This window comes from Ovis aries, chromosome X (assembly GCF_016772045.2).
Source record: "Ovis aries strain OAR_USU_Benz2616 breed Rambouillet chromosome X, ARS-UI_Ramb_v3.0, whole genome shotgun sequence".
NCBI lineage: Eukaryota > Metazoa > Chordata > Mammalia > Artiodactyla > Bovidae > Ovis > Ovis aries.
The window spans coordinates 90,987,556-91,001,838 of record NC_056080.1 but is presented as its reverse complement, the minus strand read 5'-3'; positions in this window follow the sequence as shown (position 1 = coordinate 91,001,838).

The following is a 14,283-nucleotide window of genomic DNA, read 5'->3' as shown; positions in this document are numbered from 1 at the left end:
AGGTAAAGAGGAAGACAATTTCAAAGAGAAAAATCTGCATCCAAATTTTGGTGTCACTTAATTAGAGCTCACCAGCTCCTCTCTTTCTTACAGGGCATGAATTCTAAGTGGTCTGGATATCCTTTCCCAACTAACAAAAATGGATATGGCTAAAGAATGAGGAGGCTGAGCCAAAGTGAAAACACCCAGCTGCAGATGTGACTGGTGATGGAAGTGAATTCTGATGTTATAAAGAACAATACTGTATAGGGACCTGGATATTAGGTCCATGAATCAAGATAAATTCAGTTCAGTCGCTCAGTCCTGTCCAAATCTTAGCAATCCCATGAATCGCAGCACGCCAGGCCTCCCTGTCCATCACCAACTCCCGGAGTTCACCCAAACTCACGTCCATCGAGTCAGCCACCCAGCCATCTCATCCTCTGTCGTCCCCTTCTCCTCCTGCCCCCAATCCCTCCCAGCATCAGTCTTTTCCAATGAGTCAACACTTCATATGAAGTGGTCAAAGTACTGGAGTTTCAGCTTTAGCATCATTCCTTCCAAAGAAATCCCAGGGCTGATCTCTTTCGGAATGGACTGGTTGGATCTCCTTGCAGTCCAAGGGACTCTCAAGAGTCTTCTCCAACACCACAGTTCCAAAGCATCAATTCTTTGGCGCTCAGCCTTCTTCACAGTCCAACTCTCACATCCATACATGATCAATGAAAAAACCATAGCCTTGACTGGACGGACCTTAGTCAGCAAAGTAATGTCTCTGCTTTTGAATATACTATCTAGGTTGGTCATAACTTTTCTTCCAAGGAGTAACCGTCTTTTAATTTCATGGCTGCAGTCATCATCTGCAGTGATTTTGGAGCCCCCAAAAATAAAGTCTGACACTGTTTCCACTGTTTCCCCATCTGTTTCCCATGAAGTGATGGGACTGGATGGCATGATCTTCGTTTTCTTAATGTTAAGCTTTAGGCCAACTTTTTCACTCTCCACGTTCACTATCACCAAGAGGCTTTTTAGTTCTTCTTCACTTTCTGCCATAAGGGTGGTGTCATCTGCATATTTGAGGTTATTGATATTTCTCCCAGCAATCTTGATTCCAACTTGTGTTTCTTCCAGTCCAGCGTTTCTCATGATGTACTCTGCATATAATTTAGATAAGCAAGGCGACAATATACAGCCTTGACATACTCCTTTTCCTATTTGGAACCAGTCTGTTGCTCCATGTCCAGTTCTAACTGTTGCTTTCTGACCTGCATACAGATTTCTCAAGAGGCAGGTTACATGGTCTGGTATTCCCATCTCTTTCAGAATTTTCTACAGTTTATTGTGATCCACACAGTCAAAGGCTTTGGCATAGACAATAAAGCAGAAATAGATGTTTTTCTGGAACTCTCTTGCTTTTTTCATGATCCAGCAGATGTTGGCAATTTTATCTCTGGTTCCTCTGCCTTTTCTAAAACCAGCTTGAACATCAGGAGGTACACGGTTCATGTATTGCTGAAGCCTGGCTTGGATGATTTTGAGCATTACTTTACTAGCATGTGAGATGAGTGTAAGTGTGCAGTACTTAGAGCACTCTTTGGCATGGCCTTTCTTTGGGACTGGAATGAAAACGGACCTTTTCCAGTCCTGTGGCCACTGCTGAATTTTCCAAATTTGCTGGCATATTGCGTGCAGCACTTTCACAACATTATCTTTCAGGATTTGAAACAGCTCAACTGGAATTCCATCACCTCCACTAGTTTTGTTCGTAGTGATGTTTTCCAAGGCCCACTTGACTTCACATTCCAGGATGTCTGGCTCTAGATTAATGATCACATCATCATGATTATCTGGATCATGAAGATCTTTTTTGTACAGTTTGTCTGTGTATTCTTGCCACCTCTTCTTAATATCTTCTGCTTCTGTTAGGTCCATACCATTTCTGTCCTTTATCGAGCCCATCTTTGCATGAAATGTTCCCTAGGTATCTCTAATTTTCTTGAAGAGATCTCTAGTCTTTCCCATTCTGTTGTTTTCCTCTATTTCTCTGCGCTGATTGCGGAAAAAGGTTTTCTTATCTCTTCTTGATATTCTCTGGAACTCTGCATTCAGATGCTTATATCTTTCGCTTTCTCCTTTGCTTTTCGCTTCCCTTCTTTTCACAGCTATTTGTAATGCCTCCCTAGACAGCCATTTTGCTTTTTTGCATTTCTTTTCCATGGGGATGGTCTTGATCCCTGTCTCCTGTACAATGTCACGAACCTTATTCCAAAGTTCATCAGGCACTCTATCTACCACATCTAGGCCCTTAAATCTATTTCTCACTTCCACTGTATAATCATAAGGGATTTGATTTAGGTCATACCTGAATGGTCTACCGGTTTTCCCTACTTTCTTCTATTTGAGTTTGAATTTGGTAATAAGGAGTTCATGATCTGTGCCACAGTCAGCTCATGGTCTTGTTTTTGTTGACTGTATAGAGCTTCTCCACCTTTGGCTGCAAAGAATATAATCAATCTGATTTCGGTGTCTACCACCTGGTGATGTCCATGTGTAGAGTCTTCTCTTGTGTTGTTGGAAGAGGGTGTTTGCTATGACCAGTGCATTTTCTTGGCAAAACTCTATTAGTCTTTGCCCTGCTTCATTTCAGATTCCAAGGCCAAATTTGCCTGTTATTCCAGGTGTTTCTTGACTTCCTACTTTTGCATTCCAGTCCCCTATAATGGAAAGGACATCTTTTTCTCGTGTTAGTTCTAAAAGGTCTTGTAGATCTTCATAGAACCGTTCAACTTCAGCTTCTTTAGCATTACTGCTTGGGGCACAGACTTGGATAACTGTGATATTGAATGGTTTGCCTTAGAGATGAACAGAGATCATTCTGTCGTTTTGAGATTGCATCCAAGTACTGCATTTTGGACTCTTTTGTTGACCATGATGGCTACTCCATTTCTTCTAAGGGATTCCTGCTCACAGTAGTAGATATAATGGTCATCTGAGTTAAATTCACCCATTCCAGTCCATTTTAGTTCACTGATTCCTAGAATGTCGATGTTCACTCTTGCCATCTCTTGTTTGACCACTTCCAATTTGCCTTGATTCATGGACCTGACATTCCAGGTTCCTATGCAATAGTGCTCTTTGCAGCATCGGACCTTGCTTCTATCACCAGTCACATCCACAGCTGGGTATTGTTTTTCCTTTAACTCCATCCCTTCATTCTTTCTGGAGTTATTTCTCCACTGATCTCCAGTAGCATATTGGGCACCTACGGACCTGGGGAGTTCCTCCTTCAGTATCCTATCGTTTTGCCTTTTCATACTGTTAATAAGTTTCTCAAGGCAAGAATACTGAAGTGGGTTGCCATTCCCTTCTCCAGTGGACCACAGTCTGTCAGACCTCTCCACCATGACCCGCCTGTCTTGGATTGCCCCGCAGGCATGGCTTAGTTTCATTGAGTTAGACAAGGCTGTGGTCCTAGTGTGATTAGATTGACTAGTTTTCTGTGAGTATGGTTTCAGTGTGTCTGCCCTCTGATGCCCTCTTGAAACACCTATCATCTTACTTGGGTTTCTCTTACCTTGGGTGTGGGTTATTTCTTCATGGCTGCTCCAGCAAAGCACACCTGCTGCTCCATAGCTTGGATGAGGGGTATCTCCTTACCACCGCCCTTCCTGACCTTCAACGTGGGATAGCTCCTCTAGGCCTTCCTATGCCTATGCAGCCACTGCTCCTTGGGTTGCTCTTCCCAGCTGCCGCCCCTGGCCTCCAGTGCTGCCCCTGGCCTCCAGTGCCATACCTGGCCTCCAGTACCGGGTGGCTCCTCCCGGCCACTGCCCCTAGCCTCAGGCGGGAGGTGGCTCCTCCTGGCTGCCCCTGACCTCAGTCGTGGTGTAGCTCTTCTCGGTCGCCGCCCCTGACCTTGGATGTGGGGTGTCTCCTCCCGGCCACCATTGACCTCGGACTCGGGGTAGCTCCTCTTGGCCACCACCCCTGACCTAATTGAAAGTGGTCAAACAGGAGATCGCAAAAGTGAACATCAACATTTTAAGAATTAGTGAACTAAAATGGACTGGAATGGGCAAATTTAATTCAGATGACAATGATATCTACTACTGGGGCAAGAATCCCTTAGAAGAAATGGAGTAGCCCTCATAGTCAATAAGAGAGCCTGAAATGCAGTACTTGGGTGCCATCTCAAAAACGGAAGAATGATCTCTGTTTGTTTCCAAGGCAAGCCATTCAGTATCACAGTAATCCAAGTTTATGTTCCAAACACTAATGCCCAAAAGCTGAAGTGCAACAGTTCTATGAAAACCTACAAGACCTTTTAGAACTAACACCCAAAAAGATGTCTTTTTCATCATGGGGGACTTGAATACAAAAGTAGGAAGTCAAGAAATGACTGGGGTAACAGGCAAGTTTGGCCTTGGAGTAAAAATTGAAAGCAGGGCAAAGGCTAATAGAGTTTTGCCAAGAAAACGCACTGGTTATATCAAATACCCTCTTCCAACAACACAAGAGACTACTCTACACATGAACATAACCAGTTGGTCAATACCGAAATCAGACTGATTATATTCGTTGTAGCCAAAGATGTAAAAACTCTATAAAGTTAGCAAAAACAAGACCGGGACCTGACTGGCTCAGATCATGAACTTCTAATTGCCAAATTCAGAAGTAAACTGAAGAAAGTAGAAAAACCAATAGACCATTCAGGTATTACCTAAATCAAATCCTTTATGATTATACAGTAAAAGTGACACATAGATGCAATGGATTAGATCTGATAGGTAGAGGGCCTGAAGGACTATGGATGGAGGTTTGTAACATTGTACAAGAGGTGGTGATCAAAACCATCTGCAAGAAAAAGAAATGTAAAACGGAAAAAATGGTTGTCTGAGAAGGCCTTACATATAGCTCAGAAAAGAAGAGAAGTGAAAGGCAAAGCAGAAAAGGAAAGATATATTTATCTAAATGCAGAATTCCAAAGAATAGCAAGGCAAGATAAGAAAGCCTTCCTCAGTGATCAATGCAAATAAATAGAGGAAAACAATAGAATGGGAAAGACTCGAGATCTCTTCAAGAAAATTAGAAATACCAAGGGAACGTTTCAAATGAAGATGGGTACAATAAAAGATAGAAACAGTATGGATGTATGTAACAGAAGCAGAAGATATTAAGAAGAAGTGGCAAAAATACACATAACTATACAAAAAAAGAGCTTAATGACTCAGATAACCACAATGGTGTGATCACTCACCTAGAGCCAGACATCCTGGAGTGTGAAGTCAAGTGGGCCTTAGGAAGCATCACTATAAATAAAACTAATGGAGATGAAGGAATTCTAGTTGAGCTATTTCATAACTTAAAAGATGATGCTGTGAAAGTGCTGCAGTCAATATGCCAGCAAATTTGGAAAACTCAGCAGTGGCCACAGGAGTGGAAAAGCTCAGTTTTCATTCCAATCGATGCCAAAGAATGCTCAAATACCACACAATTGCACTAATCTCACATGCAGCAAATTAATGTTCAAAATTCTCCAAAGTTAATTTCAACAGTACATGAACCGAGAACTTCCAAATGTCCAAGATGGATTTAGAAAAGGCAGAGGAACCAGAGATCAGATGTCAACTTCCGCTGGATCACAGAAAAAGCAAGGTAATTCCAGAAAACTTATATTTCTGCTTCATTGACTACGCCAAAGCCTTTGACTGTGTGGATCCCAACAAACTGGGAAATTCTTAAAGAGATGGGAATACCAGACCACCTTACCTGCCTCTTGAGAAATCTGTATGCAGCTCAAGAAGTAACAGTTAGAACCAGAGTCAGAACAATGTACTGGTTCCAAATTGGGAAATGAGTATGCCAAGGCTGTATATTGTCACCTTGCTTTTTTAATTAATATGCAGAGTACATTATGTGAAATGTCAGACTGAATGAAGCACAAACTGGAATCAAGATTGCCAGGAGAAATATCAGTAACTTCAGATATGCAGATGACACCACGCTTATGGGAGAAAGCAAAGAGGAACTAAAGAGCCTCTTGATGAAAGTGAAAGAGGAGAGAAAAAAAGCTAACTTAAAACTTAACATTCAAAAAACTAAGATCATGGCATGCAGTCCTATCACTTCATGGCAAATTGATGGGGAAACAATGGAAACAGTGACAGATTTTATTTTTGGGAGGCTCCAAAATCACTGCAGATGGTGACTGCAACCATGATATTAAAAGATGCTTACTCCTTGGAAGAAAAGCTATGACAAACCCAGACAGCAAATTAAAAAGCAGAGACATTACTTTACTGACCGAAGTCTGTCTAGTCAAACCTATGGTTTTTCCAGTAGGCATGTATGGATGTGAGATTTGGACCATAAAAAGCTGAGCACCCTAAATATTTATACTTTTAAACTGTGGTGTTGCAGAAGACTCTTGAGAGTCCCTTGGACTGCAGAGATCAAACCAGTCAATCCTGAAAGAAATCAGTCGTCAATGTTTATTAGAAGGACTGATGATGAAGCTGAAGCTCCAATTATTTGACTACCTGATGCAAAGTACTGACTCATTGAAAAAAAACGCTGAAGCTGGGAAAGATTGAGGGCAGGAGCAGAAGGGAATTACAGAGGATGAGATGGTTGGATGGCATTACAGACTTGATGGACATGAGTTGAGCAAGCTCTGGGAGTTAATGATGGACGGGGAAGCCTGGCATGTTGCAGTCATGAGGTTGCAAAGAATCAGACATGACTGAACTGAACACATGAGAAGGCTTTGAAACTAGCTTCACTGTTCACTACTGTACAAGTTCACGTGTTCTGAGATTCCAACGTGGATTCTTCATCAACATCTTATTGATTTGCTAACTATCTATGCATCAGCACATTGTTAAAATCTCCAAAAACTTGGCTCTATTTCTTAGTCATAAACATTAATGGTAAAGCAGAAGTTAAATAACCCTTTTCCAAGGAAAAGGAACAGCTTCTGTACTGCAATGCAGTGCACAAGTGTTTAAGAAAAGTTATGTTTACCCCATTGTTTCCTTCATTTATAAATAGTCACTTCTTATTTATACATTTTAAGAATGAGCAGTGGCAAAAAGGGAACAGACTGTATTATATAGCCATGACTCAACAAAGGAGCTCACATACTACAGACTCAGCTATCTAATCTCCATTTCTTTTTCACTCATGTTTAAATGTATTAAGGTCATCAGTTAATTCAAGGGCAGATAAATGTCAGGTTATTATCATAAGTGTCAAATGATCATGAGTGTGGAAATCATTATGTTTCTCTATCAGAATGAAATGTAAAAAAAAAAAAAAAATTCAAAGGTAAGTGTACAAACTCACTGGTCTTAAATAAGCCTGATGTGGAAAAGGGACTTCGGAGAAATGCATGACCATAGCCTTACCCCCGGCTGTTTCTTGGACATTTTTTACTTGATTTTTCTTCTTCCTTACTCAAGTTCCTTTATTAGAAATGTGATAAAGAATACTAGTTACTAACCCAGTATCTTTTTCCTTTCCTTCCATAGTAATAGAACCCCAAACTTGTTTCTTGTGTTGATATGCTTGACTAAATGACTGCATTTCTGAACCTACTTTGCAGAAAAAACAAATGAGATAAATACATTTTGACTAATGTAATAGAAGTGAAAATGTTGTGTGGGGCATTCAGGAAAGCTCCTTAAAGATAACTGACTCCACTGCTTAATCTCCTTTGTAACTTAGTAATGCCCAGAACACAGATGCAACAGCTAGAGTTTCAACAGCCATATTAGACCATATTAGGAGTGTGGAACCGAAAAAGATAAGCAACTTCTATGCCTGGTGACTTTACAATTACACTATCATCCCTGGATATCCATTTCTGGAATTACTTTGGATGCAAGAAAAATAAACTTCTCTATTGCTCAAGTCATTTGCAATTTGGAATTTTTGTGTTAGATCATTGAATCAAATTCTAATTGATATAAAATACAATAAGAATTCCCCAAAGTTAAAACAATAGGAAGGAGATAGGAAAAAGCAGATGCAAGATTATTAAAGAAATGAAGGGGAACATAAAGTTTGTCACCCCCAAAATATGTCTCTTTGGCATAAGGATTATTTTAGGCTGTTTGCTTTGGAAAAAGAAGAAAAAAAAAAAAAAAGAAGCAGATGGGATAAAAACTCTGAAAGCCAAGTAGAAGTTAGTTACCATTTTGTACGAGCAATTTACACTTATAGGGGAAATATATATATGTGTAGGCAGTGTCTTCCTCTCTGTACCAAGAAGAGGAGGAACTACCAAATCTGGAATTCTTTTCCATGGAGAAGGCATGGACTTAAATCTGTATAACAACCTTACACGTACTTACCATGCTTTGTCTGAAAACATGGTCCCACGCCCCCTAATATCTTCCATTGTCTTTAGCTGAAGATGGCATTTAAGGTGGTAAGTGGGCCATTTCAAGAGTTACTCAGTTTTCCTGGGTCTCTCCTACATATACAGGAGGGATACATACTATTAAATGTTTGTCTGATTTCTCTGTCAGAGTCTCCCAAGGAATCAACCTTGCTGACACCTTGATTTCAGGCTTTTGGCCTCCTGAACTATGAGAAAATAAATTTGTTACTTTAAGCCACCACATTTGTGATAATTTATTACAGTAGCCCTAGGAAACCAATACTTGAACCTAACATGCATTTTCTCATTTAATCTTCACAACAGCACTACCAGAATTAAATTAAAATATAGGTATTTTTATAAAAAGATGGTGAACCAGAAAGAAAACCTAACTCACTCCATACCTCTGACTTGAATTCAGCGCCTATTCTACGCTAGACTCTGCTTATATACTGGAAAGAACAGAGGTAAAGAATTGTGTAAGGATGGACTTCCCTGGTGGTCCAGTGGTTAGGACTCTCTGGTCTCACTGCTGGGGCCCTGGTTCAATCCCTGGTCAGGGAACTAAGATTCCACAAGCCCCACGGTGCAACCCAAAGAAGGAAAAAAAAAAAAAACTGTGCAAGAAGCACAAATCACAAAAGGTCAAGCCAGAATTTAGATCCACATTGCCTGTCTCCAAAGGCATGATGTCCTCATCATGCTGGTCAGAAATGATCCTACAATTCTCCTCCACCAGGTGGTGCTAACACAGTCCCAGTGCTGTCTACAATGTCTTCATATGTAGAAATTACACTTCACTGATGGTCCCATCTGGATTTCCGTGCTTTTCTCCCAATAAGACCAAGTAGGATAATAGGCCACATGCTTTACTTTCTGAAAACAAAATGTTAAGGGTGAAATTTCTCTCTTCAGATAAGGAGCTGAAATAATGACCTCTCTTCCTTTGAAAGTGAAAATATTGTCTTTTGTACTCCATTGTAAAGAGGGATTTTTACCATCTTCTCATCACATCTGAGTCAAGGGCAGTATGTTTGAAGACGATTGTTTGATTTCATCGAAAAGGAAAAGGGTCTGTTCCTTTCCAACTCTGAAATTGTATGGTGCCAAGCTTGACTTAAGAACTTTCAGGTGCAAATCTCAGCAGAACCTCATTTTGATTTATTCCCTCCAGCAGAAGGAGGATTGTCCTGCTCTAGGCACAAAGAGAAAAGGGCAGAGAAAACTGTGTGGATCTGAGGTCAAACAGAACTGTAGTCAATCCCTGACTATGTTACAGTGACAGAGTTTTCCGGGAGCCAGCATGAGGAATCCCACCCATGACAAGGTCATGTGGCAGAGATCTGATGGGCAAGGCGAGTCAGATCTCAGGGTGTCCCCCTGGTATTTCCTGAGCATGTACCCCCAAAACCAAAAATCTGCTGGCCTTTGTACTCTGTTTTTCCACTCTTCTGACACACTCTGGAAAAAGTCAACTCAGGGCTTTAGTCTTCTGCATTTGAAAGGGATGTTTCAGTTAAACCCCCTCTGATAACTCTCTAGCTTGCCTAACAGGTTCCCCGGACCTCTTATAGCTTGTGAATTGCTTACAGCCCCCCAACCGTGAGAGCCACAAAGCTTAAAAGCATCTTAAAGATACAGAGCCTTTTCTAAAGAGCTAAAAATCATATTGATGACGGGTTTTCACTGTTGACTCAATGATTGCCGCCAGGCCTCCATATTCTTTATCTTTTAGGCACCTGGGAGGATGTTAATCAATGTAAACGGGATATGGCAAAAGATATATAGTAGTTTTGATGTTAGCAACACTAGACTTTTGAGTTAATTACTTTTCTTTTGTTATAAATCACTGTACTCCTTTTACTTGTTGTAAATTGCTGTATCTTTGCTATGTAAGAATGTAACTTTATTTAGTGCTTTCTGAAAGTGGCACCAGACTTTGGGAATAACAACACAAATAAGTCTTCTAGTTGACAAACCTTATCAGAAAAGGACTGTAAAATGTTAATTGGCCCTTTTGGCTGGAAGATGATGAAAATCACCTAAGATTTGTGTATACAACTAGGTATGCAGAGAGAAAAGTCTGGTTTTGATAAGAGTCTGAGCTGCTAATGCTGCATAATTTTGTATTACCCATTGATCTCTATGTACAATCAAAAAGGTATAAAAGGCCTTTCTAAACAATAGAGGCCGGGCAAGTCATTGGAAGGACTGGTTTCCCCTGTGTCTCTGCTTTACTCTATTTTCTGGCTGAATTCCCATCTGGGGCATGGAGGCTCGCCATGTCTACTTACTTGCCCCAGCTTCTAAGATCCACACGAGAGGGAGCCCAAGGTGGGGCACCCCCCGCTATTCAAAAAGAATGCCGGTGGCCTAAGGTAGATGGTGCAAGCTCCTTGTCTGGAACTTTGTTGGCTTTCCACGTAAACCAAGTTATTCAGCCTCTTTTCTCCACTTAATTTTCCTACTACACTATTTCTTCCTAATCTAATCTTATATTAATAAATAAGTTTTTCCTCACCAACACTGTCACCGCTTCGAATTCCCTGGATCCACCAGGGCTGGACCCTGGCAAGAGTTGTAGAATCATAACATGAGAGGATTAGAAAGTCATTCATTTTCACTTCTCTAGTTTACAGATGACAAAATTGAAACCAATAATGGGGAAGGGATTTAGTTGAGGTTATGCAGAAAAGCAAGAAGGCAGTCTTGGAAATACAGAGCACAGTTCATTTCTTTAAAATGGGAGCTGTTTCCACAAATCATGTTCATTCATTGATCCTCAAAATCTTTGTCTGTAAAGTAATACTAAAGAAATCAGCTTGGCATAATAACTCATCGGGTTACTGCAATCATCAGATGAGAGAATCTATATGAAAGACCTTGGCCCAAACATTTCTCATCTCTGGGCCTCAAATTCACCTACTTTCAAATGAGGTGGCTCCACTGGATGATACCTCAGTTATAATATTTGTTGTTCCCATGTGTTATATCAGTGCAAAGTGCTATATGATTGTATTCTACTTCCATATTTCCATGGTTCCTGAACTGAAAAATTTGTCTTTTCCTGATTCAGTTTATTTTAGCAACAATGAACAAAATTTTTGAGGTCAGATAGAAACAAAACTGGCATCTCTACCCCAAGGGCACTGCCATATTATGCATTTCATAAAATAATATAATTAAATGAACACATGCATGGAAGTTCTGCTAAATGATGAAAAACAAAGACTGCTGCAATTATGAAGCAGTGTTCCCTTCAATTGTGGTTTTCTGTTATTTTCTTACACTTCCAATTTTGGTTGAAATAGTTCTTGGTTCTATTATAAATTCCACTATTTTTTCAGGATATTCTATTATGAAAGTGATTAATTTGCTCTCTAAGTGATAGTTAATTAAATACTCTCTGTGAGGTTTAGAATGTACAACAGAAATAGAAATTCATGTAATGGCAATTGTTAGGTTCAAGGTTTTATTGGTGTGGGCAAGTATGGAAAGAGGAAGATAGGAGATGATTTTTATCAGTAGATATGTGCTGTATTTATTTTCCAATATTAAAAAGAGAGTGCTGCTGCTGCTGCTAAGTTGCTTCAGTCGTGTCTGACTCTGTGCGACCCCATAGACGGTAACCTACCAGGCTCCCCCATCACTGGGATTCTCCAGGCAAGATCAATGGAGTGTGTTGCCATTTCCTTCTCCAATGCATGAAAGTGGAAAGTGAAAGTCAAGTCATTTGGTCATGTCCGACTCTCAGCAACCCCATTGACTGCATCCTACCAGGCTCCTCCGTCCATGGGATTTTCCAGGCAAGAGTACTTGAGTGGGTTGCCATTGCCTTCTCTGAAAAGAGGTGAGGTAAGACTATTTCTGAGGGTCAGCTTGAGGGGAAACTTAGTTACAATGCAGAATTGTAACTAAGACTTCTGATACAGACTTCTCATAGTTTTTAGAGAGACAATTGAAAGGGCATGTGCACAATGTTTTATTAATCATATCCTGAGAGGCAGAATCCTGGTATGTCTAATATTACACATTAATCCATCATTCCATCATCCATTCAATTGTCCAGCCATTCAACAAGTAATCTTGAGTACATATTCGACATCTTTCTAGGCTTTGGGGCTAAAGCAGTGAACAAGTAAACAGAAATTCCTACCCTCATGGAGTTTGCTTCTTTTGGGGGGGTTGGACAAGGTGTGGTGTAGTGAGAATGAGTTAGACAAACAAATTAATAAAGTATACAACATGTAAATTGGAGAAGAGGCTATGGAAAATAATGCAGTAAGGGAAAGTGATAGGAAGACTGGTGGTACAGGTAAGAGGTGCAATTTCTGCAGAGACCTACAGATGAGGAAATCAGCCATAAAACTACATAAGGGACAAGCACCTGGGCAGAGGGATCAGCAATTGCAAAGGCCTGAATCAGGGACAGGCAGAGGGTGTTCAAGGAAGCCAGAATGAGTGCAGCAATGAGGTAGATGAAGAACAACAAGGGGTGACACCAGAGAGGTAAGGCAGTCGGGGAGATTTCTCAGAGACACATATACACATAGGCCCCCAGTTTAACTGTTGACTTTCAGTCAGAATGAGATAGAAGCCATCAGAGCTTTTTGAGCAGAGAAGAATATGATTTGATATACACTTTAATAGGCTCAATGCAGCTCCTCCACTGAGAACAAACTGAAGAGAAACAAGGATGGAAAAGGGAGATAGTTAGCAGGCAGTAAACATCATCCTAGGGAGATGGCTCAGATCAGGATGAGAAAATAAGAGCAGTGTTGATTACAAAAGTGATCAAGTTATGGCTATATTTTGAAGACTGAACAAATATAGGACATTATTTCAGGCATATTATGTAAAACACTAACACTACAAGCTTCTCTCATGCTCAGGCTAAAAGAACTGCAAACTTTAGAGTGCTTCTTATATTCTTTGAGGGCGTGGGAATAGCAAACCTGATGGCCTGGCTTTCACCCAAAGGAAACTACTCACTCTTAAATCTTATGAAAACAATTTTGGGGAAAAATCTATTCTACAACTATCCTAATGTACCTAAAAGTTTCTCAGAGGAGTTATACCCCTGGTACTTTTTTGCCTTTTATACTATTAGTTTAAGTTTGTATTTTCATTGGTCAGATATTGAAATATGTGGCATGGAACCATACAGGGAAACCAACTGTGAAGGGTTCAAAAAGTAAAGATTGCAAGAACATAATGTAAACAAGAAAACATGTAGCAACATCAATATGTGGGTGTGGTTTTTTTTTTCCTGTTAAAATCAGATACAGTGCCCAAAAGTCACAGCTGTATGCGACATGTGAAAGTGAGATACCAAGTGAAAAGATTTATATATGAGTTTCATTCGACAGAGTGGTGGGCACTATTTTAATATAGTTTTGGAATATTTTAATATTCAAAATTATGTTATTTTGTAATATTTTAGTGTAGTCTTAGAATATTTAAGAAAGAGGATATCAGTAACTCCAAAATGTAAACAGGGAAATGATAGATTAACAAAGGTCATAAAATACTGGAAAGCTCCTGCTAACCAGGTTTTCTTTTTTGTTCCTTTATGAGGCTTGACCATATTCTCATGTGACTGCATTCAAGTTGTAATATTTAGCATTTACAATGAAATGTAAATAAAATTAACAATTGACTCATCAATATCATTGTTAACATGAATGCCAAATATACATATATAAAGGATTCCTTCCCCAAAATATTTTCACTAATTTTGTTATTCACAGAGATAGCTGGCTTGGGGCATAACTGATGGCTTCCTCCACTTCTTTCAAGTCCTGACTCTGGTTATAGGAAAGAAGAGCATTTATTTATAATTCTTTCATGTAGAGAGGTCTCTTTGAACTGTACTCAAAGATATCTTATGTGTTGGCCTTGGCTCCTCACCCAATTCTCTT